Source organism: Bos indicus, chromosome 2 (assembly GCF_029378745.1).
Source record: "Bos indicus isolate NIAB-ARS_2022 breed Sahiwal x Tharparkar chromosome 2, NIAB-ARS_B.indTharparkar_mat_pri_1.0, whole genome shotgun sequence".
NCBI classification, from domain to species: Eukaryota; Metazoa; Chordata; class Mammalia; order Artiodactyla; family Bovidae; genus Bos; species Bos indicus.
In genome coordinates this window covers 128,981,572-129,009,186 of record NC_091761.1, presented here as the reverse complement: position 1 = coordinate 129,009,186, position 27,615 = coordinate 128,981,572, and the positions used below count along the sequence as shown (strand labels likewise).

The 27,615-nt window shown below is 50.9% G+C and overlaps 1 long non-coding RNA gene across 1 annotated transcript in view; it reads left to right on the top strand.

Annotated features, from left to right (window-relative positions):
- Positions 1 to 27,305, top strand: part of LOC139178646 (uncharacterized) — a 59,372-nt gene extending 32,067 nt beyond the window's left edge. The window contains exon 2 of the long non-coding RNA XR_011563055.1: positions 27,084 to 27,305. This is a non-coding gene — a long non-coding RNA (uncharacterized lncRNA). The remainder of the gene's footprint in view (positions 1 to 27,083) is intronic.
- Positions 27,306 to 27,615: the final 310 nt, after the last annotated feature.

The following is a 27,615-nucleotide window of genomic DNA, read 5'->3' as shown; positions in this document are numbered from 1 at the left end:
AGCTCAACATTATCCATAGACTACCAGTTTATTATAAAAGGATTTAAGTCAGGAACAGATGGAAGACATGGGTAGGGCGAGGTACGTGGGAAGGGGCGTGGAGCTTCTCTGCCATGTCCGAGGGCCACTCCCCACAAATCGCCAAGTGTTCACTAACAGGAAGCTCCCCGTGTCCTTTCCCTGTAGCATGATTCTGACAAGAGTTCTCACTGACTTTCTGGCCATGTTCTTTCCAGGGAAATTTCCCTTGACCAGGTTAATTCGTAGGCTCACATGGGAGGGAATTCAGGGGACAGAGCGGATAGAAATATGTTTTTTGCCGCAGAGCTTCTTTGGTACTCACCAAACCATTCCAGAGCATCTCATTCATTCTGTGATTCAGCAGCTGAGACCTGCAAGGTGAGGGGAGCAGGCAGGGACTCAGATTGGGAGGGGCGTCGCCCATACAGTGATTAGGTAATTAGCTCTGGCAGGTCCACCACCTAGAGAAATACACAGAGATACAAGAGGATCATTGCAGTTTTTTTCTGTAGCAGTGGAAAACTGACAAGCTCTAGATGTCCATCATTCTGTGTGTTGATTGTATCGAGTTAATTTACAGAGGTGGCTGTGTGACAACACAGTGAGGCCAACGCCACTGAGAGAAGTTCTGTGACTTACAGTTCCAAAGAGGAAGGACATATTACACCACACAAAGGCACATGAGGACGCACCGGGTCAGGCAGAAGGCAGAAGCAGCGAGGGAGGTCATGGCCCAGAGCCTGTCCTGTGGTTTGCCTTGGAAGGAATGGGTTGAGGGAGGGTGGGCAAGTTCGAACAAGCTTAGGGTTGCTAGTTTGCCTGTTAGCAGGCTCTGGGCTATATGGGTGGTTTCCTGGGTATCCAGCACCTGGCCCTGGGGTGAGTTAGGGCAGGGAAAGTATTGACTTGGTGCATGAGACTTAGATAGAGGAGGTGGATGGGGATATGGGTTTTAAATAGGGGTTGGTTTTATATGAAAGGGATGTTCTCAGGCAAGTTGTTCACCATGTTTACTACCTCTACAAAAATGCCGGCCTGGGAAGAGCAATCTCTCCAGGATTAGCAAGACCCTAGGATGTGAAAGCACCACAAAATACAGAAAATTTAAAACATGATTAATACATTCAGGGAATGACTAAAATACAGAGTACAGTCGTATTTTGGTTTATTATGTGGTAGTTAAGGAGAAGGTGATGGCACCCCACTCCAGTGCTCTTGCCTGGAAAATCCCATGGGCGGAGGAGCCTGGTAGGCTACAGTCCGTGGTGTTGCAAAGAGTCGGACACGACTGAGCGACTTCACTTTCACTTTTCACCTTCATGCCTTGGAGAAGGAAATGGCAACCCATTCCAGTGTTCTTGCCTGGAGAATCCCTGGTGGGCCGCCGTCTCTGGGGTCACACAGAGTCGGACATGACTGCAGTGACTTAGCAGCAGCAGCAGCAGCAGCAGCATGGTAGTTAAAAACAGTAAAGGTGTTCTAACATGGATGGCCTCCAAGACATTGTTAAGTAGAGAAAACAAGTTATGGGACAATTCATATTCACATGATTCCATTTATAACTGTCTGCAATGCAGCAGACCCAGGTCCAATCCCTGGGTCGGGAAGATCCCCGGGTGAAGGGAATGGCAACCCACTCTGGTATTCTTGCTCAGAGAATCCCATGGACAGAGGAGCCTGGTAGGCCACAGTCCATGGGGTCGAAATGACTCAGACACAACTGAGAGACTAACACTTTCACTTTATAAACGAAAAAAAAAAAAAAAAAAAAACGCAAATGAAACTGAAACTTCTGTATACCTATGTGTATGCTCGCAATGCACCCAAAAATGTATGAATGAACAGACAGCAAACTGGCACCCATGAGGAGGCCTTTTACCTTACCTACATGTTTGAAAATTGTATAGTAGGTACATGTTCATGTATTACCTGTGTGAAAGTGGAAGTGTTAGTCGCTCAGTCATGTCCTTGTGACCCCATGGACTGTAGCCCACCAGGCTCCTCTGTCCATGGAATTCTCCAAGCAAGAATACCAGAATTGGTAGCCATTCCCTCTCCAGGGGATCTTCCCCACCCAGTGACAGAACACAGGTTTCCTGCACTGGAGGCAGATTCTTTACCGTCTAAGCCACCAGGGATGCACATTATCTGTGTAATTAAATAGAAAAATATTCATTTAAAAACCAGTGTGAAGATGGGGGAAATTGGATAAAGATTGTCAAAAGGTATGAACTTCAATAAATTCTTGGGATGTTATGTGCAATTTGGTGGCTGAAATTTACTGTACTGTTTATACGAAAGTTGCTAGGAGAGTAAGTAGTTCTTCAAAGTTCCCATCACAAGAAAAAAAGAAAATTGTAACTACCTGAGGGGATGCACGTTGACTAAACTTACTGTGGGGGGATTTCCCTGGTGTCCAGGGGTTAAGAAAAGACTCCAAGCTTCCAATGCAGGGGGCTCGGGTTGGATCCCTGGTTGGGGAGCTAAGATCCCATATACTTCTCAGCGTGGCCAAAGGGAAAAAAGAACTTACTGTGGTAATCATTCCACAGTATATACATATACGAATCATTATGTTGTACACCTGAAACTTATAAAATGTTATATGCCTACTACATCTCAATAAAACTGGCATGCTCTTTCCCAAATCTGTCACCTCCTCAGAGAAGCCTTCCTTGATTACTCTGTATGAAGTAGCTACTCAAGTCACTAACTTCTCAGCCTGTTTTATTTTCTTTAGAGCACTGGTCACCATTAGAAATTATCTTGTTACTATATTTGTTGACTCATCCATTTGTTGTCTGTCTACCTCCATTAAAATGTGAGCTCCAGGAAGGCAGGGATCTATCCTTGGGGCCCGAGGACAGAGTTTGGCATGCAGCAGTGGTTTTTTTTTTTTTTTTTAGTAATTTTATTTATTTATTTTTGGCTGTGCTGGTTCTTCATGGCTGCACCAGCTTTCTCCAGTTTCAGCAAGAGGGGGCTATTCTCCAGTTGCGGTGCACTGACTTCTCACTGCAGTGGCTTCTCTTGTTGCGGAGCTCGGGCTCTAGGGCACAGAGGCTTTAGTAGCTGCAGCTACCAGGCTCAAGAGCACGGGTTCAGTAGTTGTGGCAGAGAGGCTCAATTGCCTCGCTGCATGTGAGATCTTCCTGGACCAGGGATCAAACCCGTGTCTCCTGCACTGGCAGGTGGATTCTCAACCCCTGAGCCACCAGAGAAGCCTGCTCGGGAATTCTTTATCAAATGAAAAGCAGCTAGAGTGGGTTCCTGCAATCTGTGGGAGTCTGCTGGGGCTGGGGTTTTCTGGTGGAGGCCCTGATGATGGGCATCAGGAGAGAGAGCTGTTAGGAAACTGAACTGAACTGTTGACACAGGTTAGAAAAATTCATCCTCTTTGGGGGGTTGTTGGGGGGGCGGGGAGGGACAGGGTGGGGTGAGAAAGAGTTTAAAATAGGTGACCTTTTCAAGCAGATGTGGGAGGAAGGAAGGGCCCTGACATCACAGCTGAGAGGCCCAGACCTCCGTTGTGGCCCAGGGGCCAGGGCCACCAGAGCGGGGCCCAGGGGCCTGAGTCACTCCCACCTGTAAGTCAGGGGACCAGGCCAAACCCCGGGGTGGGGGCGTTGTCCTGGGAGGAGCCGGCGGCGGGCGGGCAAGCGGGCAGAGGAGGCAGCTGCTGCATACCCTGCATCTCCTTCCTTCCCTCAGCTTCCCTCCTGCAGGCCGCCTGCCCATTGCATCACGGAGGCCTGAGCGAGGCACAGCTCCTCAGTTTTCTCATCTGGGAAATGGGGCTAAGGGAGAAGGCTCAGGTCCAGGTGTCTCTGCTGGTCACAGATGATCTCACCCCAGCTATTCACCTCCACTCACTGCAAGCACACCTGCGGGAGAGCTGGAACCCATCCTGCCTTAGGCCTCCATCCAAGCTCTTCATTCCCCACCCCCAACTCCCACCCCAGGACCTCGTCTCCTACGGCCGGCTGTGCTGTCCATCCCCAGGCGCTGGGGGCAGACAAGGCAAGAGTGTAGGCTCCAGGGCCTGAAGATCCAGCTCTCTCCCTGACACCTGGTGACCCTTCACCTTTCTTACCTCCCTTTTCCCTCCTATAGCGTAGGGATATCTAACATCTGGGCTTCCCAGGTGGCGCTAGTGGTAAAGAACCCACCTGCCAATGCAGGAGACACAGAGACTCGGGCCGGGAAGATCCCCTGGAGGAGGGCATGGCAGCCCACTCCAGTATTCTTGCCTAGAGAATCCCATGGACAAGAGTCGGACACGACTGCAGCGACTTGGCGCGTGCATATCTAACTTCCAGGTTGTGCTAAAGATAAAAAAGATCCTCTTATGAAAGTTGGCTTCCTTTGCCCTTCCCCCTCCCCCAATTTTTTTATCGTGGTAAAACACACAATTTACCATCTTGACCATTTTTAAGTATATAGTTCAGTGGCATTAACTATATTCACAATGTGCTCACCACCTTCCGTCTCCAGGACTCTTCATCTTGTAACACTGAAACTCTGGACCCATTGAACAATGACTCCCCCTCATCCCTGGCAACCACCATTCTACTTTCCGAGTCTATGAATTTGGTTGACTCCTCTAAGTTCCTTGTGTAAGTGGGTCATATGGTTATTTGTCTTTCTGTGACTGGTTTATTTTACTTATGTCCTCAAGGTTCTTCCATGCCGTAGCGTTGTGTTGGAAATGCCTTTCTATTGGAGACTAAATAGTATTCCATTAGAACACATTTTTTTTGTCTATTCACCCATAGCTGGATAGTTGAGTTGCTTCTGTGTTTAGTTATTATGAATAATGCTCCTATGAACAGGGTCTCAAATATTTCTTTGAGACCCTGCTTCCAATTCTTTTGGGTATATACCCAGAAGTGGAATTGCTGGATCATATGGCAAGTCCACTTCTAGTTTTTTGACAAATCACAATACTGTTTTCCACAGTGGTTGGACCATTTTACATTCTCATCAACAGTTCCTTTACCTCCCCGCCCCTACCCTTGTTCCTGCTGCCCTGAAGCCTTTCAGAATTTCTTAAACGGATGAACTCCAGTGGTGCTAACAGCCCTTGGCTGGCCCACCACGAAGCCCTTGACCCCAGGCTGGCTGAAAGCGGAGACGGTTTCACTCATCGGTGACTCTGACTAAGAGCTGGTGGTGGGACAGGGAAGTTTACTAAACACCAACCGTGCATCAAGTGCCCTCCTGGGCACTCTTTACGCATCATCTCCTTCACTCCTCACCGCACAGAGTTGTTATCAGCCTGCCAGGAGAGCGCCCTGCGAGGTGCCCTGACTTGCCCAAGCAAATATCAGTGAGCTATAAAGCTGGAGAAGTGGGCAGGGCTCGGTTTACAAAAGTCCTTGAAAACACTCTATCTGGAGGGTCATGGGAGCCATGGCGGGTTTTAGACCGGATGGGGGAGGGGACCGAGAGGTGGGGAGGGCAAGGTGATCAGCTCCCGCTGAAAGCTGAGCAGAACTGAGACAGGGAGGGAAGAAGGGAGGATTGTGGGGGTTTTGTTTTGTGTTTTGGTTGCACTGTGAGGCCAGCCAAACTTCCTGGACCAGAGACTGGACCTGTGCCCCCTGCAGGGGAAGCGCAAAGTCTTAGCCACTGGATCACCAGGAAAGTCCAGGGCTGTGGTCTAATTTTTGCCTACCAGAGCAGTAAGAAGGGAGACCTTGTCTTGGCAGAGAAGGGAGGAGATACAGGCAAGGACAGATGGCAACGGACTTGGCACGTGTGACCGGGAATGAGCCATCTGAGCTGGGACTGGGGGGCTGGAGCTTCAGGAGGGTCCACGCTGCCAAGTCCAGGGGCTGTGTGCTTTTTAGGCGAGTTACTTTTCTTCTTGATTCTCGAGTTCCTCATCTGCAGTATGGGCTTAATCACAGTAACAACCTCCTGGGGAGCTGTGAAAGTTCAATGAGATCGCTAAGACATGCAGAGACTGACTTAGGGCAATGCCTGGCACACAGCAAGTGCCCATAACCACCGAACACTGTGGAATCCTCACTGTTCCCAGGACAGCCTCCCAGGTAGGCTGGGGGTCTTCAACCCCCCAGGAGCATCCCTAAGTCTGGCTCTTTAGGGTGGGCTCTATCGGATGACATTTCTCTGCTTCCTGGCAGGGAGAGTGGAAATGACAGCCTCGTCTGCAGGTGCTACCTCCCAGCTCCCTTCCCTCCTGGCCCCCCTGCCCGACTCCTCCCCCCTCCCCCTCCCCTCCCCCTTTCCCCCTTCCCCCTCCCCTCTCCAGCTCCTGCTCTGCTCCCCTGGTCTATTTCCAGCCACAGGGCTGCCTGAAGCCGGTGGCAGGTGTGGGTGGTGAGTCAGAGCTGGGCTGAGCGGACATGGTGGCCCTGGGGGCCTGCCGCTGTCACAGCCTCCCTCCCTCGGCCTTTCCCAGCAGCGCTATGAGCACTTTGATGGGGGGTGGGGAAGCAGAACCAGTGCCAAAGAGCCCCCGAGCAGTGTCACCAAGAAGACAAGGGGACAGAGCCCCAGCATGCCCCACATCAACCTCTTTGCTGGCTGGAGGTGGAGGCAGGGACCCAGCCCTGTTCCTCTCCACTCCCAGCGTACCTAGGACAGGGCTCGGCACCTGGCAAGGATGCAGTATGTGTTCACTGACTGGATGGGCCAGCATTTGCATGGGACTTTGAAGACATAGGATTTGCTGTGTGCCCGATGCTTGTGAGGAAACAGAGCAAGAATTCTGCAGATTAAACCGACAGTCCGAGTTTATGTGTCCCTGAGCACGTGAAATGGCCTCTCCAAGCCTCAGTTTGCTCATCAGTGAAATGGGCATAACACCATGTACCTTGTAAAGGACCACTGTGAGGTGTAAAGGGGGCCGCCTGAGAAAAATGGCTACTGAGCCTCGGATGGAATCTATAATAACAAGGGTCATATTGTGTTACGAGTGGATTACTGTATGTGATCCTCTTCCCTGGGTAGCGGGCAGCTCCTGGGTCAGGGCTGGGGCTTTCTCTCATTCACATTTGCTCCCTCGGGGCCAGGTGCTGGGCCAGGCACAGAGCCAGTCCTCCATACATGTTTGTTGCACAACCGACTGACCCAGTGCATGCCTAGAGCTTGTTAGGTGGTGAAAAGTGCTAACTGCAACAGCAGGCCACAGGCTATTTCTATTGAAAAGAGGAGCCTGCTTTTGGCTTACCATTTCTTAAGCACTTGTAAACCAAGAGCTTTGAAGTTGATTTCATCAAATTTTTACAGCACCGCACAGGCTGGTACTGTTATCCCCATTTTACAGATGAGGGAACTGAGGTCCAGCGACCTTAGGTCACTTGTTCTAGAAGTGGAGCTGAGTCTAGTCCCAGGTCTGCCAGGTCTTCCAAAGTTCTTGAAAATTTGAAAGTTTAGTCGCTCAGTCATGTCCAACTCTTTTCGACCCCATGGATTGTGGTCTACCAGGCTCCTCCGTCCACGGGATTTTCCAGGCAAGAGTACTGGAGTGGGTTGCTATTTCCTTCTCCAGGGGATCTTCCTGACCCAGGGATCGAACCCAGGTCTCCCACATTGTAGGCATACACTTTACCATCTGAGCCACCAGGGAAACCCCAAAAGTTCTTAATCATCCCCAATTTTGCCGGTGTAGACAGAAGAGGGAGTTGGGAAGGCACACGTGCTGACCTGTGCTGCCTTGAGATGGCCAGGACCTTGGGATTGGAAGGGCCTATCTGTGTGTCTGTGTGCCCCACTAGGGATGGGCCTATGTCTCCTTCAGCTCAGTAAGTCCCAGGCTGAGGACAGGGTTTGGCAAATCTTTTATTAAGATAGGAGTCTCCAGAGTGAACGAATGGCCTTCTCTCCTGACTGGGTCCCACACGGTTGAGATAGCACAAACTGGTCCATGTGAAGGCACTGCATTTCTGGGCATCATCCCAACCCAGCTGGCAACAGCAGATGCCTGAGAGGGTCAGCCCCTGGCTGAGCTGGCTCCTTAGTCAGAGTCAGCACTTCCTTCTATTTCGGATTCTCCCTGTCCAGCCCCATATCAACCATCCTTCTCTCTGCCTCCTGAGACTCTAGAGTTCTTCCCTGTCCCCCACCCAGCTCTTTCTCCCTTATTTTATTTAATTTTTATTTTTTTGTCTGTACCACACGGCATGTGGGATCTTAGTTCCCTGAGCAGGGATCAAACGCATGCTCCTGGCATTGGAAGCATGGAGTCTTAACCACTGGGCCTCCAGGGAAGTCCTTCACATCTAGCTCTTGCACTTGGCCAAGTAGGACTTGCTTTGGGGGTCATTGAGGTAGTTCCATGTTGAGTGGGCTGGGCCTTTTAACTTAATTGAGTCTTACAGTCGTTAGTCATTGCCCACTCCTCAGTTCCTAGCACAGTGTCAAATACACAATAGGAGCTCAATAAATATCTGTTCAATGAATGAACACATCTCAGGACTCAACATACCTATGACTCTATTGCTTTCTCTGCTCACAAAGTTCTGGATTGATGTGTGTGTGTGTGGCCTTGGCATTTCCAGGCCTTGATGTTCCCATCTTTGAAATGGGTGGGTTGGCTGGAACCAGCCCTGTCCACCCCAGTATCCACAGCAGCTGACAGTGGGCATTCCCCACGTAGAGCCTTTCTCCTCCACCCCTGTGCACACTCGGATACAACTGCTGTGGGGGAAGCAAAGCCCTATAATGATTTGTGATCATAAACTGATGGACCTGGGAACTAGCCACTTGCTGTGGCTTGGGCCTTTACAATCCGCTATGCAAGAGCAAGACTCCTTTGTTCTCTTCAAGGAAGCAGATTGCAGAGCATCGGGTGTGAATGACATGATTGCAGGGATTCAGTTGTTCATCTCTTTACCGATTTACCAACTGTTTATGGAGCATCTTCTAAGTACCCAGCCCTGGGGATACAATCATGAATAAAAAGCCCTTTGGGAGCTTGTGTTTTGGTGAGAGAGACAGGGGATTAAAAAATAAGGCTACATATTAAGTGGGAAGATTTCTAATTACAGTAAGTGCCCTGAAGGAAATTATCAGGGTGCTGGGCTAAAGAGGGTTACTTTAGCTGAGGGGGGAGGGTCAAAACTGGTCCTGAAGCTTCATTGAAGAGCTTTTTGGAAAAGGTGCTGAGCTTGCAAAAAGCAGAGGGAAGAGCATACCAGGTGGAAGGAAGAGTTTGTGCCAAATCTCCAAAAGGGGAAAAGCGATAATTGGATATCCTTTTCATTTTCTTAAAGAAAAGAAAGGTAAAACTACAACTCTTCAGTTATTATTGATAGTAGTGCCAGATTAATTCATTCAACTGACAAGCCCCTACTGTCTGGCTGGCCCTGTGCTAGGCCAGGGGACCAGCAATGATGCTTGGGGGCCACATTCTTGTCACACACATCGGGGATCTGGCACCCCCACGGAGATGAGCTGGGCCGATGTTTGGGAAGGGCTCCCAGCTTGGGTCCTCGGGGAATCCAAATAAACCCCGCAGGTTCTGGCATCCCAGGCCTCCCGCCCGCCAGCTCCTGGCCTCCTAGGAGGGAGGCTTCTGTTTCCTGCTTCTCCCTCCCCCACCCACCTGGGCACAGAGGGTCTTTCATCCATTGTTACTGCTTCCTGCCCATCCATCTCCAGCTGCTGGTCTGAACCCTGCAGATTTACACTGACAAGCGGATGCTTTTACCAGGACCCTCGAGGGGGACAAGGGAGGGGAGTGGCCTGGAGTGGAGGGAGAGGGGGAAGCTAGAGCTTTGTGACAAGGAAGAGTTTCCTGCCCTAAAGAGGCAGCAGACCCTGAGGGCTGAGAGGACCGGAAGCAGACCTCTGTCCCTAAAGCCTTCCCCCACCACCGCCCCCCATGCTAGGGGAGGGAGTGATTAATGACCCCTGACTCAGCAGGGCCTCCATGCCCCTTGGATGGGGTTTGGGTTCAGCCACGTCTTCCCTGGCCCCATTTCTGATGTGTGGTGTGGAACGAGGGCGAGGCTTATGGTCAGGAGACTGGGCTTTATGTCCAGCTCTGCCAACTCCTTGCTGGGTGATTTAGGCAAATTCTGTAGCCTCTCTGAGCCTCAAGCGTTCCTCATTTGGCAGGTGAGGCTAATAATCCACACCCAGCAGTGTTGTAAAAATGAATGTGATCATGGAAGATAGACGGTTGCCAAACGCCGTAAAATGAAAAGCATTTCTTCCCCTCCGGCTCTCCTATCCAAAGTAGGAAGGTTACCAATTGGCTCCTGCTCAGGAAGGCTTGAACATCTACTGCATGCTAGCATTGCAGATAAGGGGCAATGAGATTCAGTTCTAAGTGAGACCGACAAGTAGACAGACATGAGTCAGGCAATTGGTTGAAGCATCTGAACCAGACAGCTCAGAGTATGGCTCTGGGGTCAGCCTGCTGGGGCCCGCCACTTACTGGCTGTGTGGCTATATGCAAGTCATGTATCCTCTCTTGGCCTCAAATTCTTAAATCTATAAAATGAGGAGAAGAATTACCCACCTGGTACAATTATTGTGATGATTCAATTATTTAATATTTGTAAAGCACTTACTACAGTGCCTGTCACATCAGCTGTTGTTCAGTCGCTCAGTCGTGTCCAACTCTTTGTGGCTCCATGAACTGCAGCACCCCAGGCTTCTCTGTCCATTGCTATCTCCCTGAGTTTCCTCAGACTCATGTCCATTGACTTGATGATGCCATCCAACCATCTCATCCTCTGTCACCCCTTTCTCCTCTTGCCTTCAATTTTTCCCAGCAGCAGGGTCTTTTCCAATGAGTCAGCTCTTCACATCAGGGGGCCAAAGTATAAGTCTCAATAAGTAAAAGTTATGGGGACCGCATTTCACCCAGAATATCAGGAGCCCCGTCCCTGAGCGGAACTGCAGTAACCAAAGCAGAAAGGCCAGTGATACTGAGTGAGCAGCTGGTCAGGCGTCCGTTCTCCATGAGGTCATGTCTGTCTGTCCAGGACAGCGCAGGATCAGGGATCACCAGTTCATCTAAGGTCATCTGCACGAAGTTGGAGCTGATCCTGAACCCCAAGGTGCTGGAGATGCTGGTGGCCACGTGATCCCACCAGGCAGTGGAAAAGCATTTCTTTGTGGCCCTGACGGGCTCTTACTTCCTAAGACTGAGCTCCCTAAAACGGCACAAGCTGGTCCACACTGTGCTGTCTGAGAGGCTGGCTGGCCCATGAGCTGACCATCTAGGACAGACCCCTGCCCAGTGGAGTGAGAACCCTCAACCAGACATGAAGGTTCAGTCCCTCACTGCTTGGGTGGGAGCAAGAAAACTCAAAGAAGTCCCTGAATCCCAATAGAGATGGAGGATCCAGATGGGAATGCCCTGGGTGAGTATGAAGCACTGGGATTTGTAAGGGATGAGGGCCCCGAACCCCTTTCTACTGGCATGTACATATCCTCTGGACACAGCAGCTCATTCCCATGAAAGCTTAGCCAAAGGAAGAGAGCACCTCTGACTCCTGCTCTTGCCCTGACAGTCAGGAAAAGCTGCCCGGTTGTTTTCATGTTCAGTTGTGACTAAGGAATAACCAGACCTGACAAGCTGGAAATGATCCTGTACGTTAAAAGCAAAATTAGCATTTGAAAAATGTTATCATGTACAGGTGCTGATGAAGTCAACTCGGAGCGGCGAGGAGGTAGCCCAGTGAGGGCCCAGTGCAGCTAGTGCTGGAGTGCAGGACGGTATGAAAAGCTGAGCCTTCAATGGTGTGGAAGAGCCACGAAGGGCAGACCTGAAGGGGGCACAATGCCAGCAAAGGCACGGAAACAAGAAGCAGCATTGGGTGCTCCGTGGAAGGGCAAGTGGAGATCCAGACGAGGCACAGTGGGAGATGATGCAGGCCTAGGACTCTGGGTACTGTAAGCTGTGGGAAGGGGATGGGTCCTGATCCTGTAGATGATTGAAGATTCAGGCAGAGGAGGACAGGCCAGATTTTGGTTCTTCTCAAGCCCTGGTTGAAGTATGATGGACAGGTTTGAGGTGGAGCCTGAAGCCAGGGAGATCACAAGCTGGTCGGTGTAGTAGTGCTGTGGGAAGTCAAATGGGGGAGGGTTCGATGAGAATAATGTACGTCTAAAGGGCCTAGCACAGTGCCTGACACACAGTAGGTATTCAGTTAAAGGTTGCTATAAATATGGTTAAATGACGAGGGTCTGGTTAAAGAAACACGGAGAAAGTCACATCTGTAGCAATCTTTGACTAGCAGGGTGAGAGAAGAGGAGTCAAAGAATTGCTTAGCTATTTATTAAGCACTCATCATGTCAATGGCACCCCACTCCAGTACTCTTGCCTGGAAAATCCCATGGACGGAGAAGCCTGGTGGGCTGCAGTCCATGGGGTCGCTACGAGTCGGACACGACTGAGTGACTTCACTTTCACTTTTCACTTTCATGCATTGGAGAAGGAAATGGCAACCCACTCCAGTGTTCTTGCCTGGAGAATCGCAGGGACGGGGGAGCCTTGTGGGCTGCCGTCTATGGGGTCACACAGAGTCGGACACGACTGAAGCGACTTAGCAGCAGCAGCATCATCATGTCATGGTTTTTCCAGTGGTCATGTATGGATGTGAGAGTTGGACTGTGAAGAAAGCTGAGCACCAAAGAATTGATGCTTTTGAACTGTGGTGTTGGAGAAGACTCTTGAGAGTCCCTTGGACTGCAAGGAGATCCAACTAGTCCATTCTAAAGATCAGTCCTCGGTGTTCATTGGAAGGACTGATGCTAAAGCTGAAATTCCAATACTTTGGCCACCTCCTGCAAAGAGTTTATTCATTGGAAAAGACCCTGATGCTGGGAGGGATTGGGGGCAGGAGGAGAAGGGGACGACAGAGGATGAGATGGCTGGATGGCATCACCGACTCGATGGACATGAGTTTGAGTGAACTCTGGGAGTTGATGATGGACAGGGAGGCCTGGCGTGCTATGATTCATGGGGTCGCAAAAAGTCGGACACGATTGAGCGACTGAACTGAACATCATGTAATGAGTTAATTCACCCATTCATGGTAGTCCAGCTCCACTCATACACCACTTCTTCTTGGGCACCTCCTATGTGCAAGGCACTTTCCTAGATGCTGAAGCTACAAAACGAACCAGAGCTGAGCCTAGTGCCCCAGTGTCCACTGTTCAGACTTTGTCCAGTGATGGAAGGACTGACGGTCTTCATCAGACGGCCTGAGACTGCCAGGGCCTCTGGAGCTGCCTCCTGGCAGTCTGCAGACGTCTCAAGCCCAGCATGTCCCAAACTGGGTTCCCACCCCTGCCCTTCTATCTGCATGTCTCCCCACCTCAGGAAGTGGCCCTGCCACCCCCAGGCGGTAGGGCCAGAGGGCTGGGTATCCCTTCCAGGGCCCTCTTCCTCCCTTCCCTCCACCCCACCTCCGACCCCATCCATCTACAGCTTCTGGGAAGCTTATTTCCAAAACATATCATGAATCCATCTGGTTCTCGCTGTTTCCTTTCCCATCTTAGTCCAGGCCACCAGCAGTCCTATCTGGATCCCATGGCCATTATTGCCTAACTGGTCTTCTTGCCACGGCCCCTCCGTCATTACCCCAGGCAGCAGGCACGAGCAAACTTCTTCAAAGGCAAACCACTCCCCATGAGCCCACGGCGGAAAACCTGGTTTCAGGAGCTTCCCGTGGACCTGGAGTCTAATCCATAAGCCCCAGCAGGTCCTCAAAGCCCGCACGGGCCTGGGCCTGCCTCCTTCCAAGCTCCTGCAAGCCTACAGCCCTTCCCTCTCTCCCCTGGCAGGGGCCTTCCAAGCCTCTTGAACCACCGAGCTCTGTCCCACCTTTGGGCTTTTGTGCATGCTACTGTGTCTCCTGAGATGCCGTTCCCTCCATTCTTTGCTGGACTGGTTCCTTCTCATTCTCCAGGTCTCAGTTTATTTATTTACTTTTATGTTTAAGTTGGGTTTTTTTGTTTGTTTTGATGTGGAGAATTTTTAAAGTCTTTACTGGATTAGTTACAATACTGCTTCTGTTTTATGTTTTGATTTTTTTTGGCCAAGAAGCATGCGGGACCCCAGATCCTTGATCAGGGATCGAACCTGCACTCCTGCATTAGAAGGCAAAGTCCCAACCACTAGACTGCCGGGACTCTGTTAAATGGCCCCTCCTTCCAGGGACTTCCCTGGCAGTCTGGTGGTTAGGACTCTGAGCTTCCATGGCCAGGGCCATGGGTTTGATCCTTGCTTGGGGAACTGAGTTCCCATGGTGCAGCCATAAAAGCATATTATATAAAAAAAGGTTAAAAAAAAAATATATATATATATCACCTCCTCCCAGAAGCCTCCCTACCTACCCTGGTCTCCCCTATTAGTCTCCATCTTAGCAGTGTCCCTCCCTCATAGCACTTAACCCAACATACAATTATTTAACTTGTCCACTTTCGCCATCTGTCTCCCACCCTCATGTGACTAGACCTCTTGAAGGCAGTGTCCACATCTGCCTCCCTCCCTTGGTGTTCCTACAGCCCAGCATCGTACCTGCCCTGCAGCCAGCCTGTGCTGACACTGCCTAAAAACACCGAGCTCCCGGCCAGCACGTCAGCCCTCTGCAACACTTCCCAACTCCCCTCTGTTCAAACAGAGGCACTCTCTCTCCTCTCCAAGACCTCAGTGGAAGAACTTGTGGGTTATCTTGTCATCTATCAATCTCTAATAAGCCAGGTTATTTTTAGAACAGGTGAAAGCAACGATCTAACATCTCTGAGAGGATTTTCCACTCCCATCTGCCTTTCTACTACAATTTGGTTTCCTGTGGTGGTTGCGGAGGCTGTGAGCCTGCAGGCTTTGTTATTCTGGGGTGCAGCGAAGGGCCTGAGGAGAAAACTCACCCCTCTCTTGCGCCTTCTTCCACCCTGCGTGGTCAGAAATTTAAGGTGCCTAGTACCATCCCCTGGCATACTGTGGGAAGCCCGGGAAGGAGCCTGCTGCTCCTCACTTGCTGTGTGACCCTGGGCTCATCACTTTCCCTTTCTGAGCTGAGTTACTCATCTATAAAAAGAGGGGGTTGGAGGGTTATCTACTCAAGACTCTGACTGCTAAGATTTGGATGAAACCATGAGCGAGTGAGTCTTTTCCATCCCCAAACATCAATTACGTGCAGGTCTCAGTTCTTTCTATGAACAAAATGTAGTAGGGGGGCCTCTTATAGCCCTTATGCAAATGTATGCAAATTAATGTAAAAATAAAGGGCCCCAGAAGCTCTTGTTCACAGGACCAAGGTCTGGCCTGACCCGGGCTGGAGGGAAAAGCTTAGTTCATGCTTTCAGCCTGCTTGGCTGTCTTGCCCCACGCCCCACTCGAACAGAAAGGAAACTGCAACCACAGAGGGAAAGTGACTTGCCCAAGGTCACCAAGCAAGACACTGGCAAAGGGTATTAGCAGCCAGGTCAGCATTCCGGCACTTTTCTCACGTGCTGTTCCTGCTATTCGACTGCAGGCCTGGGACTAGGACCTGGCTCTAAGGGAAGGGAGGTGCATCCTCTGGTCAAGACAAAGTGGACGAGAATATGCTTGGGCAGGAAGCTCAACCAAAACGTTCTATATTTGGAGCAGGGAGATAGATACCCTTTTGGTTCTGTGATCAGAGTGAAGACGTCCTTTGGGTCAGATGTTGGAAAATGGAGATGTGGAGAGAGAATGCCGTGTAGAAGGAGTAACATCTGCCAAGAAGCAGATACAGAAGAGGTGGTGGCACAGCCAAGGCCAGGCATTCCTGCTTATGAAGACAACTTCTAGACAAGCTTCCCCACTGTACCCCCTTCCAACAGAAATTCTCCACTGCCGATAGGATAGAGCATATGAAGGCAGAGAGTGAAAAGCTGGAGATTGATGCGGGGAGCTGCTGATACAAGGTCTGGAATAGTAGGTGGAGGGATCCTGACTTTATTCTGAGAACAATAAGGAGCCATTTAAGGTTTTACGGCAGCGAGAGAGAAGTCATCAGATTTGCACAGAGGATGGCCCGATTGGCTGCTGGCAGCAGGGAAATCAGTTTGAAGACTGGGGCAATAGTCCCAGGGGTTAAGGCAAAGGCGGAAACCAAGGGGAGAAGGCAGCGGGGATAGCATGAACTCCTGTGTGAACCGAGCAATCTGAGCTTGCTGGGTTGGGGAAGCCAGGGAGAGGATTGAGAAGGGTGAAGAGTTCTGTTTAATCCAGGGAGGAAGGAGACTCAGGCGCTTGCTCTCTCTCCTTCTGGGGTAGGGGGGCTCGCCCCCAGCCTGGTGCTCAGGCGGGAGGAGAAGGAGGAGCATAGGTCCGTGGAGCAGCTGCTTACCAGGAATCCAGGACAGAGGGCAGCTTGACTTAGTTCTCTGGGGACTTTTATTCTATTTCTTCAACTTGTTAAGGAAAGACCTGAGGGCCTCGGGGGACCACAAGTCAATTATTTCTCAACCATTTATTTAGGACTCACTGGGGCAGAGTATTCGTGTGGAAGACCGATAGGCTGAGGTCTCAAAGTGGGACATCTGATCTGCATAGGGTTTTTTTTTTAATTTGAGATTTATCTACAGGATAAGCACTTGAACGACATCTGTAATGGGTTGAATTGTGTCCCCAAAAGATAGACATTGAAGGACTAAAACTTAGCACTTCACAATGTGACCTTACTTGGGGATTCAGTTGTTGCAAATAGAAGATGAGGTCATGCAGAAATAGGGTAGGCCTTTAATCTCATATAACTGCTATCTTTATAAGAAGAGAAGCAGGTAGGGAATTCCCTGGCAGTACAATGGTTAGGACTCTGGGCTTCTACCGCCGTGGGCCCGGGTTCAGTCCCCCGTCTGGGAAACAAAGATCCCAAATAAGAGGAGAGAGACACACAGGGAGAACGCCACGTGATGACAGAGGCTGAGTTTCGAACAATGCAGCTGAAAACCACAGAATGCCAGGGACTGACGGCCACCACTAGACGGCAGGAAAAGGCAAGAAAGGATTCTCTCCCCAGAGTCTCAGACGACACGGCCCCAAGGACACCTTAGTATCCATCCTCTGACCTACAGAGCAGTGAGAAAAGACATTTCTGTTATCGTAAGCCACCTGGTTGGTGCTTCCGTGTTACAGGTAGCCCTGCTGCTGCTGCTAAGTCGCTTCAGTTGTGTCCGACTCTGTGCGACCCCAGAGACGGCAGCCCACCAGGCTCCCCCGTCCCTGGGATTCTCCAGGCAAGAACACTGGAGTGGGTTGCCATTTCCTTCTCCAATGCATGAAAGTGAAAAGTGAAAGTGAAGTCGCTCAGTAGTGTCCAACTCCTAGCGACCCCATGGACTGTAGCCTACCAGGCTCCTCCGTCCATGGGATTTTCCAGACAAGAGTACTGGAGTGGGGTGCCATTGCCTTCTCCACAGGTAGCCCTGAGACACTAGCAAAAATCGAAAAAAACTGCATTTCACTTTTTGTCCATTTCAGCCCCGATCACCACTTTGAAGGAGGGTATCCTAGAGCAAACACGTCCACACCACTCTCTTGCTCAGAACTTGTCCACAGTTCCCTGGGAACCCAGGCAAGGCTTTGAGCTACTCCTTGCCTCCTCAGTCTCACCACTCAGCACCTTCTGCTGCCCTCTTGGCGCCAACACACCGTCTCTTTGGGCCTTTCCTCTTGTTACTCCCTCCAGTCACCCTCTGTGCCCCCAACCCCGGTTCTCGCTTTCCTTTCCTCAGTGGAAAAAGAAAGTGCGACCCTGAGAGGAAAAGGCAGAGGGCCAGGGGCAGAACCCGAACTCCACTCCAGCACCCCCAACCTCGCCCCCCAGCCCCAGCACATCCTGCCCCCCGAGGTGGCCCTGCACAAGCTATCACCCACGCACAGCTACCCCGTCCCCAGCCTGCAGCTTCCTCTGACACACATTTTCCATTGCTGGGCGGGGCAGAGCAGGTTACAGGTGAAAACAAGCTCCGAGGTTTCCTCTCCAGGGTCCTTCCCCCACCGCCCAGGCCTCACCTGGGTTTGGTTTCTGTCCCTCCCCACCCCACAGGTCCGCAGCCCCAACTTCAGTGGCACAGCATCAACAGGGCACCAGCCTACGTGAGGTGTCGCCTGGTGTCCCGGAGCGGGTGCAGGGCAGCTGTCAGAATGGCAGCTCTGCTGTGTGTGAGCTATGTGACTCTGGGCAAGCCCCTGGGCCTCGCTGAGACTTCCCTCCCCATCTGTAAAAAGAGAAGGAATTCCAGCCCCCCTGGGACTGTTGCGGGTGGAGAGGGGGAATTAAATGGAACAATGGAAAGAGCATGAGTGAGCTCTACCAATCTGATTATTGATAAACAGGGATCCGGGCAGGGGAAGGTCCCTTGTTCTGGGCCCAGCTCCATGCCAGGCCCTGAGGGTGGACGAGTTGGGGTCTAGATGCTAATGGAGAGAACCCAGAAGGTACTGGAGTTAGAGACTCGGGCTGTCCATTGTGACTCTGGCAGGGCAGTTTCTCGGATGCAATAAGGAGGATATCTTGCATGCTTTCTAGGTCTTCTGAGTCCGACATCCCAGAGCCTGTGCTAAGAGAAGGCCAGGCCAAGTAAGGCTGCGAGGGACTTCTGTGTCATGACCACGAGAGCCGGGGGTAAACTCTTGGCTCGAGGCCACTGCTCCTTCATTCCCTCCCACCAGCTTCTGTGGTGGGTTCTTTTGTGTCCCTGGCCATCCCGCATCCCTGCCCATCTCATCAGCCAGGCTTCCTTCTTCGGCCTTCACAAGCCCCTGTTCCTCTTTCAAGACCAGCTTGGGTGTTCCTTCCTCAGGCAGCCTTCCTGACTCACAGAAAGTCACAGTTGGGCATTTCCTCCTCGAAGCTCCTAGAACCCCTCTCCATCACCACACTTGCTCCCTTGCTTAGACTAAGGGCTGTCCACTCACCAGGTCTGAAGGAAGGCTTGAATTTTACTCACCATTGCCCGTTGAGCATTCAGCAGATGATTGGGTCCAGAGTTGATGGTGAAAGACGGGTAGGTGACAGGAGATAGGACAGAATGAATGAAGGGTGGGTGAAGGAAAGAACAAACCGAGAGGCAGATGCATGGACAGGTATACAGGACCTCAAGAGGATGGTTGGATGGATGATTGTACGGGTGAATGGATAATTGATGAGTAATCAATGGGTCAGGAATACTCAAGTCCTGAACATTACTCTTAGCATCACACATCTCTGGAATCACAAACACACAAACACACCCTGATGTGCAGGGAACTCCACTTGCTTCCAGCCATTCTTTCCTGGCTCTGATTTCCCCTTCAATGCATGAATGTGAGTCGAAGAATCTACCCACGAGAATCTGGGGTAAGCCGCTCATCCGAATGTCTTACCTTTATCATCCCATTATAATTTCCCAAGCATCATTGTGAAAATGATGGTGATGAATTCACTGTGAACTTTAACTATGACCCTAGGCTCTGGGAGTGAGCATTTCTGGATAGCCCTGCGTTCAAGCTCAGAAGGAACTGCTGACCATGGGGTTGGCAAAGATGTCAGGATCACTTGCAACCATTTTCCAGTTTGCTTAGTCTAGTTGCCACCATCCTGTGCAGCCCTCACCTTCTACCCCTTAACTACCCCCTCCTCCCAAAAGAGAATTTAGCAACTTAGCCAGAAGTCCTCAGTGCTCCTCTGCCATCACCCTACCCCCATGCTGTCTCAAGGTCCTAGGAGAATAGGGGTTGGAGCCCATTTTGGAAGGTTATTACCTTCTCTTATTACCTTCCCTTATCTGCAAACTCCGGGAGATGGTGAGGGAATGGGGGACCTGGCGGGCTGCAGTCCACGGGGTCACAAAGAGTCAGGCACGACTTGGCAACTGAACAACAATGACAACCTTCCCTTAATCTGTTCCCTGGAATCAGCTGAGGTAGAAACACTGCAGGATTTGGGGTCAGAGGACTTCAATTAAAGTTTTGACTTTAGCCCTTGTCAGCGGCTTCACTCTGGCAAGAAGGGGTTGGTCCGGAGGAAGACAGGCTTGGAACCACACAGCTGTAGGTTCTAGCCTGCCCCCATCAGGGAGTACTTGTGACCCCGGGCAAGATACTCCCCTGAGTCTCTGCTTCCTCAACTGCAAAGTGGGAGCAAAAGCCCTACTGAGCTCCCAGAGCTGTTGTGAGAATCAAAGGAGATGCTGCTCCACACTAGAGGCTACGGAACCCTGAAATGGGATCAGGATAAACTAAGATGCGCCGTAAGTGCAACACACACCCCAGATTTGGAAGACTTCAAAAAAGATGTAAAAACCTCTGGCATTTTCCCATCAATTTTACTTGATAATATTATTTGTTGATATTTTGAAACACTGGGCTAAATAAAATGTTATGACTTTTTTTTTTCAAAGATGATGCTCAAAAGTCCTTCCTCTGTACAGCCTCTCCGAGCGTGATGGCTTCCCTTCTGCCTGGCCACAGCATTCGCCCATGCCTCTGTCACGGCGTTCAGCAAATATTGTGGTTGTCTCTTAAGGCATCTGTCTCCCCGACTAGTCCATGAGTTCTCTGAGGTCAGGGACTCTTGTCTTGGTCATCCCTGCCCTCAGCTCCATACCCAAGAGCCTGGGACATGGCAGATCTCAGCAAAAATTAATTGAGTGGGTAAATACCTGACCGTGAAAGCCATGTGAATGTTTATTATTCGACCATACCTGGAGTCCTAAATGAATACATCAGGGTACACGTCACACATGATCAGGGCCCTGGCAGGAAACAGATGGTACATTCAAATTGAGTAATTTGAAGAGAATTGAATCAAGGGTCTATGACAAAGATGTGGGCAGGATTTAGGGAGACTAGGAGGGACAAGGCAGTGTCCCAGGGCTGGCAACCATGGAGAGTTGTTATCACTCACAGCCCGAAGGGTCGGGAGGGAGAGGGTACCTGGACCCAGAGCCACAGTTGTATGCCTGGGGCCGCTGACGGAAGCTGCAGACTTTGGGTGAGGGACACGGGCAGCCTGTGGGTGCCCTGCAGGAAGGGGCTGGGGCAATAAATAGATTGTCACCCTCCACCTGCCTCTGCCTCCTGCCCCACCCCACCAGAAGCCAGAGGACAAAGCCCATTGATGTCACCCACCAAGGTCACCTACCAAGCACAGAACAGATGGAGATGGGCAGAGGACAGTTCTGGAGGGACAAACAGAGAAATTGAGCACTAGAGTGAACGTTAGAACGCCCAGGATCTTTGAGGGGTTCTGGACATCCTTGGAAAGTATAAGAAATGGTCACAGCCAACCACAATTGTTAGTTAAGCAATTGCTGTGTGTTGGCTGCTGTGCAAACCTCTTCTCCAGGCTCAGAGAGTCCAAGGAACGTGCCCAGGGAGGACTGGAACATAGGTCGGCCTCAAAATTCTGGTTCTCCTTGCCTCTTGGTGACTTCACGTCAGGAGCTAGGCTACGCACTTTATCTACAGCATCTCTAATGTAGGTCATGTCCTTTTCCTGTCTCAGAGAGGCCAAGTGACTTCTCTGGAGCCACACAGCTTACGGGAAGTAGGGGTGGGGAGGAGAAGCAGAGTGGGAAAGTTTGCCCTTAATCGGGGCAGGCGACTGGCAAATTGCATGGTGGCGCCTCAGGGATTTTTTTTTAGCCCCATTAGCCCCAACGGGTGGAGCCACCTCTTACCAGGTGCCTCCTGGAGTCACTCCCCCAGCTGCAACCACAGGATTTAGATTTTCAGAGCTGGGCCGGGCCCTCAGCATCCTCTAGGCTGGCTCTTGTCTGTGACTCTAAAACTAATAACAATGATGGCAGCGACAGCCATGGCTTCCTGGGCCCCCGGTATATCCAGTCATTGTCATTCTCTACCTGGTCACTACATCTGGCCACAAGTCTCCCCGAGGATTTTGATACCCGTGCGTGCGTGCGTGCATGTTCAGTCACTCAGTCATGTCCGACTCTACAGGCAGTTATTATGGGCTGCTCACTTTGCAGAACAAGAACGGAGGCTGAGAAGGCAAAGGACTTGTCCACTGTTACACAGCAAATCACTCTCAGAGCCAGACCTGCCCCCAAGCCAGTGCCTGCAGCTCAGAGCACTGACTCCGGACCCAGACAGGCTGAGTTCATCTGCACCTACCTCCGGCAAGCCATTTTTCTGCACCTAAGTTTCCACACCTGTAAAATAGGAATGACATAGTACCTACTTCATTTGGTTGTGGTGAGGATGAAATGATCATTCTCTGCAAAGCACGTCAAACACAGGCTAGAACATACCAAGGGCTTCAGGATTATTTTACCTCCAAGTCCACCAAGCTTTCCACCCCCACCTGCAGAGGCTCTTAGAATTGTGTTCCTGCGGGACCCTGGCTTGCACAGTAGCTGACTGGGTAGCTGCCACCCCACCGGGGCATGCCTATGCCTACTTCTTCCCTACTCACCCGACCCTCACCACAACCTCATCCCACTTTACAGACAAGGCAACTCAGGCCCAGAGAGAAGGGATAACCTGGCCAGGCCTTCACACCTCAGACATCTCAGAGCTAGGATGGCAGCTCCCACAGCCAAGCTGGTAATCCCCTACTCCTCCCAACTGCAGGAAACCCAGATTGTTGTGATTATTGGTATTGTCATCCCAAACAATACCCGAGAAGACAACAATGCGACAATCACGGAGGGTGCTTATTTCCACAGGCTCCACAATCATCCCGAGGCCCAGCGGGGAGGGAGCCTGGGGCTTTAAGAAGAGGCTCCTCAAGGCAGGATGAACAAACAAGCAGTGAAAACCCTGCAGCTGGGCCCCAGGTGCTGGGAGAGAGAGTGGGGCAGGAAGCGGGCAGGCCATTTCTTTCTTTCCTCTTCTTTCTTATTTGTTTGAGAAGCAACTTTACTTTCTAAATCGGTCATTGTCACCCGTTGGCCCCTGCCCCACCTGGGCCAGGGCCTCTGGTGACGGGAGCTCTGGAGGAAGTTCTAGGGGGCAGGCAGGACGAGGGTGCTAGGTGTGGCAGGGCCCAGCTGGACCTTGCAGGGGGGCTTCGTCCCCCTCCTCCTTGTGACCGGAGCCTGGCAGACAGTGCTTGCCTGTTTGACCCGGATCCTCCGGGTTCAGCTGCCAGTGGACAGGGGCCCATCCTAAACCGGGGGGTAGTGGGGACAGTGGTTAGGGGCAAGGCCCTCGAGTCAGACCCGTCTAGCTTCCCAGCTCTGTTATCTCATTTCTCTGAGCCTCTGTTTTCTCATCTGTAAAATGGGAGTGGTTGCTGTGAAGATTAAACATCATTAAATAACACGACCTGGGTAAAGCATTTAGCACGTTGACTAGCACTTAGCATATTCACTAGCTGGAGACTCACTTAAGAGGCCAAAATAGTTACTGGGGCATTTACTATGTGCCAGGTGTTTTCAAAGCATTCTACACCTATTCATTCATTTAATAACACCCTCCCTACTTGAGAAAATCGAGGTACATGGAGAGACCAAATGCATTAGACACACAGAGCCTGATGCATGTTTTTCAGGCTGTCAGTAGCGCTTACACAATACTGGGGGATCCCTTTAAGAAAAAGAATAGAAAGTTATGAATATAAAATAAGGTACAAGGCCATGCAAGTGAAAGACCTGAGGCTTAAGCCTCACCTTAAGTCTCCCTCTAAGCTCTAGACCACCCTGCTAGCAAGTAGCTGAGCCCAGGTGGCCAGCTCCAGAACCCACGGTTGGTATAAACGCAGTCCTGCTGGTAGGCAAGGCAGTCACTGCAGAATGCCATACAAGAGGCCAGCAAACAAGAGGCAGCTCTTCCCATGTGCTAGCCACGTGCCACACACTCTTCTAATCTAACCCTCCAACGACCCAGTGAAGTGAGCACATTATTACCATCCCCTTCCACAGATGAGAAGAATGCGGCTCAGAGAGGACCAGTGACTTGCCTGAGGGCAGAGCAGGATTCAAACCCAGGCAGCCTGACTTCGGAAGCCTTATGTTCACAATAACTGTTACTTTTCTCATCCCTGGGGATCAGAGCCTCCTGTTACTCCTCACCTCGCTTTGCAGGTCCTTCGCCTCTTACCCAACGGCAGCTTGGGGTAGGGACAAGGCACCTAGACTGTGGAGTCAGAGATGCTTGTATACTAATCCTCAGGCTGTCACTTCCTTGCTGTGAGGCCAGGAGCGAGACTTGTCACATCTCTGAACCTCAGTTTTCTCATCTGTAAATTAGGATTGCATAATTTATAGGGTGGCTATAAAGTCTAGACGCACTGATTATTATTTAACGTGTTTTGTAATATTCAATCAATGAACCATGTATTAAGTACATATATTTGCCTCTGTTTTTAGACCTTAGGGCTTCCCTTATAGCTTAGTCGGTAAAGAATCTGCCTGCAATGCAGGAGACCTGGGTTCAATCCCTGGGTTGGGAAGATCCCCTGGAGAAGGAAACGGCAACCCACTCCAGTATTCTTGCCTGGAAAATCCCATGGACAGAAGAGCCTGGTGGGCTACAGTCCATGGGGTCGCAAGAGTCAGACACGACTGAGCAACTAAACCCCAGCACCACTAGACCTTATGGCTGCCCTGGGTAATACTTCATAGGATAGCTTGGAGGACCAGAGATAAAGAAAGATGAAGTGCCTGGTCCTATTAACAGCTCAGATTGATAGAGATTGCTATGAATGGAGGCAAGGTGAGAGGTCATTGGTGAGGAGTAGATTTGGAATGGAGAAAGGGCACAGCACCAGGGGTAAGGCGAGCTGCACTCTGGACGGGTTTCCATCATGGCTCACTGTGTGACCTTGAACAAGATGCTCCCCTCTTTTGGGGCTGTTTCTGCATTTGCAAGTGGCATGCATTTCTCCCAGGGCATGAATGAAATTTTCTCCAGGGTCCTTAAGAGGCTGAGTTTCTGAATAGAAGCACAGGACTGTCTTCTGGGATCCCCTGAGAGCTGCTCCCGTGGGGACTCCCACTCCTCTGGGGTGCCCTTTGTGGCTACCACCGTTGACACAGAGAGGAGGGTTTGCAGTGAACTCTCACATCGCATTTGCTCCAGCAGCACTGCAGTGTGGTGGCCCTGGCATGTGAGCTTCATCCCTGGAAGGCTTGGATCTAACCTTCGTTTCCTCATCTGTAAAATGGGGGTGGAGATAATAGACTTGCTCAACCACACTGTACAAAGGAGACCGAGATCCCAGGAGGCACAGGACTTGCTGAAGGTCAAGGTTCCCATCTTGTCCTTGTCCTTCTGTCCCTGCCTCACCCCCTCCCAGGTGTGGGCTCTCCAGGGGGGACTCCTGCCTTCCTCTCCCCATCCCAGAGGGCTGGGTCACCTTGTTCTTCTCCCGCTCCGTGGCATCCTCTCTCTCTCCTCTCCACCTGGTAAACCCAGCCGGTGGGGTCAGGCCAGCCCTGGTGCCCCCACTTGGAAGTACGGTGACTCTGAGCAAGCCACCTACCCACTCTGAGTCCCTATTCCCTTATCCTTGAAATGGGAACAGCAGTCCCCACCTCCTGTATGAAAATGCTCAGCACACCCAGCATCTTACTCACTGTGACACGCAGAGAACATTAGCACCTAAAATTTGTTTTAATATTTATTTATATACTTGGCTACGCCAGATATTCGTTGCAGCATGCAGGGTCTTTAAGTTGCAGCATGCAAGATCTAGTTCCCTGGCCAGGGATCAAACCCAGGCCCCCTGCATTGGGAGTTCAGAGTCTTAGCCACTGGACCACCAGGGAAGTCCCCAGAACATCAGCATTTTTTGTCTCCATCAGTTATCTTTTAGCACCACCTCGAATGTTGCTTTCCTATAGAGTTGCCCTGGTGCCTCCTATGAGCCATGTTTATCTGGGCTCCCACAGCCCAGGCCCTGTGGCACTTATCATCCCGAATAGTAGCTACTCACCATCATATCATATCTCCCGATGCCTTAGACGCCTGTGTGCTGCCATGTCTGACACTGGGACTGGGGTACATACAGCAGGGGCTCTGCTAAAGACTGTTGAATGAATAAATGCGTGAGGCCTCAGTGGGCCTGAAGGTATTAGCTAAACTTTCTACCCATCAGGGTCTCAGGATTCTGGGGCTATGACCACTGCCACTACTAACAATTTCTTCCACCAGCAGAATAAGTAGCTCCCAATTACTGAGCATTTAGCGTGTGCCAGGCATCGGGGTAAGCATTTCTCTGTGCCATCTTGCTCCCACCTTTCACCCATCCTATGGGGTGGGTGTTCTGTGAGTGTCCTCATATCACAGGTGGGGAAATGGGCTCCACCGGGAGCCGTGGTACAACCTGCACTGGCCCTTCAGAGCTCACAGCCTTTTTCCACACCAAGTCAGGGTGGGTGGTTGGAGCCCAGAACAGGGGGCACCTGTCATCCCTTCCAGAATTTGCCTTTTTCCATTGCCTCCTTGTAGAACTTCTCTCCTCCCTTGAAGACTTTGCTTCTTCTAGAACCTCTCTCAGACTCATCAGTCTCCTTCCCAAGTTCCGTGCAACCTGGAAATGTCAGTGTTCCCCAGAGGTCTGCCCTTAAACCTGCAGGCTGGTGGGGTGTCCTCACGGGTTCCTACCCACTGGGAAAGGCAAGTAGGCCAGTCACAGGGCCCCATTCTCCTTGGTACAATGGTTGGGCTGGGTCTTGCACGTGTGATGGGCTGGTCAATCAAGCCTCCACCATCCCCAGCACTGCTGATGCAGCGGATGGGGACCACTGGCTTCCTCCTTCCAAAGTGTGAGCTGATCAATGTTCTGAACATGTATCTTTTCTGGGACTGGAGAGGGCCAGTCTGTCATGGGAGAGAAAGAAGATGGCCCATTCTTAAAGAAAGGCAGAAACAAACAGAATTGACTGATGGAGGTGGCAGGGAGATAACCCAATGACATTATCAGGAACCCTGAATCCAGCAATGCCTGAAGTTGACACTCCCTTGAAACTCCAAGATAACAGGCCCACTAGACCCTTTTTTTTTTAGACTCTTAATATCTCTCATTTTCCTTAAAAAAATTTTTTTTAAACCTAGGTTGAACTGAGTTCTGTTACTTACAACCAAAAGATTCCTAATATTCTTTGGTCTCTCGTTAGCCTCTCCCTAATACTCTCTTCTCTCTCACTTTTAGCCTTTCCCTGGAAGATGCTGGGTCTTCATCTGCTCCCACGTCTGGAGGTACAGCACAGACAGCTCTTGAAGAAATGGATGTCTAATGGGTACTTTGAAGAGGACCTCACTCTGCTCTGTTCCTGGGCTCCCATCACCATGAATGCTGTCCCTATCCACCTCAAGCTCCAGAGACAGAAAATTCAGTCATCTTTACCTTCTCTCCTTAAATCATTCTACTGAATATTCTGCTGTTCTGTTCTGGAAAGGTTTCACCCATCTGTCCCTTCTCCCACCCTCTTGCCATTGCCTTAGCTCAGGCCACCTTCAACTCAAGGCAACGGCTTCAGTCTGTCCTCTCTTCCCTCTTCTTGCCTTTAAATATCCTCTACACCTACCACAGGGATCTTTCTAGAACCCCCACCTGACTACATCGTTCCCCTGTTGCAAAGCCTTCATATACGCTCATCAACCTCAGGATAGAGTCTGAGCTCCCTAGGGAGGCACTGGTGGAGAAGGAAATGGCAACCCACTCCAGTATCCTTGCCTAGAGA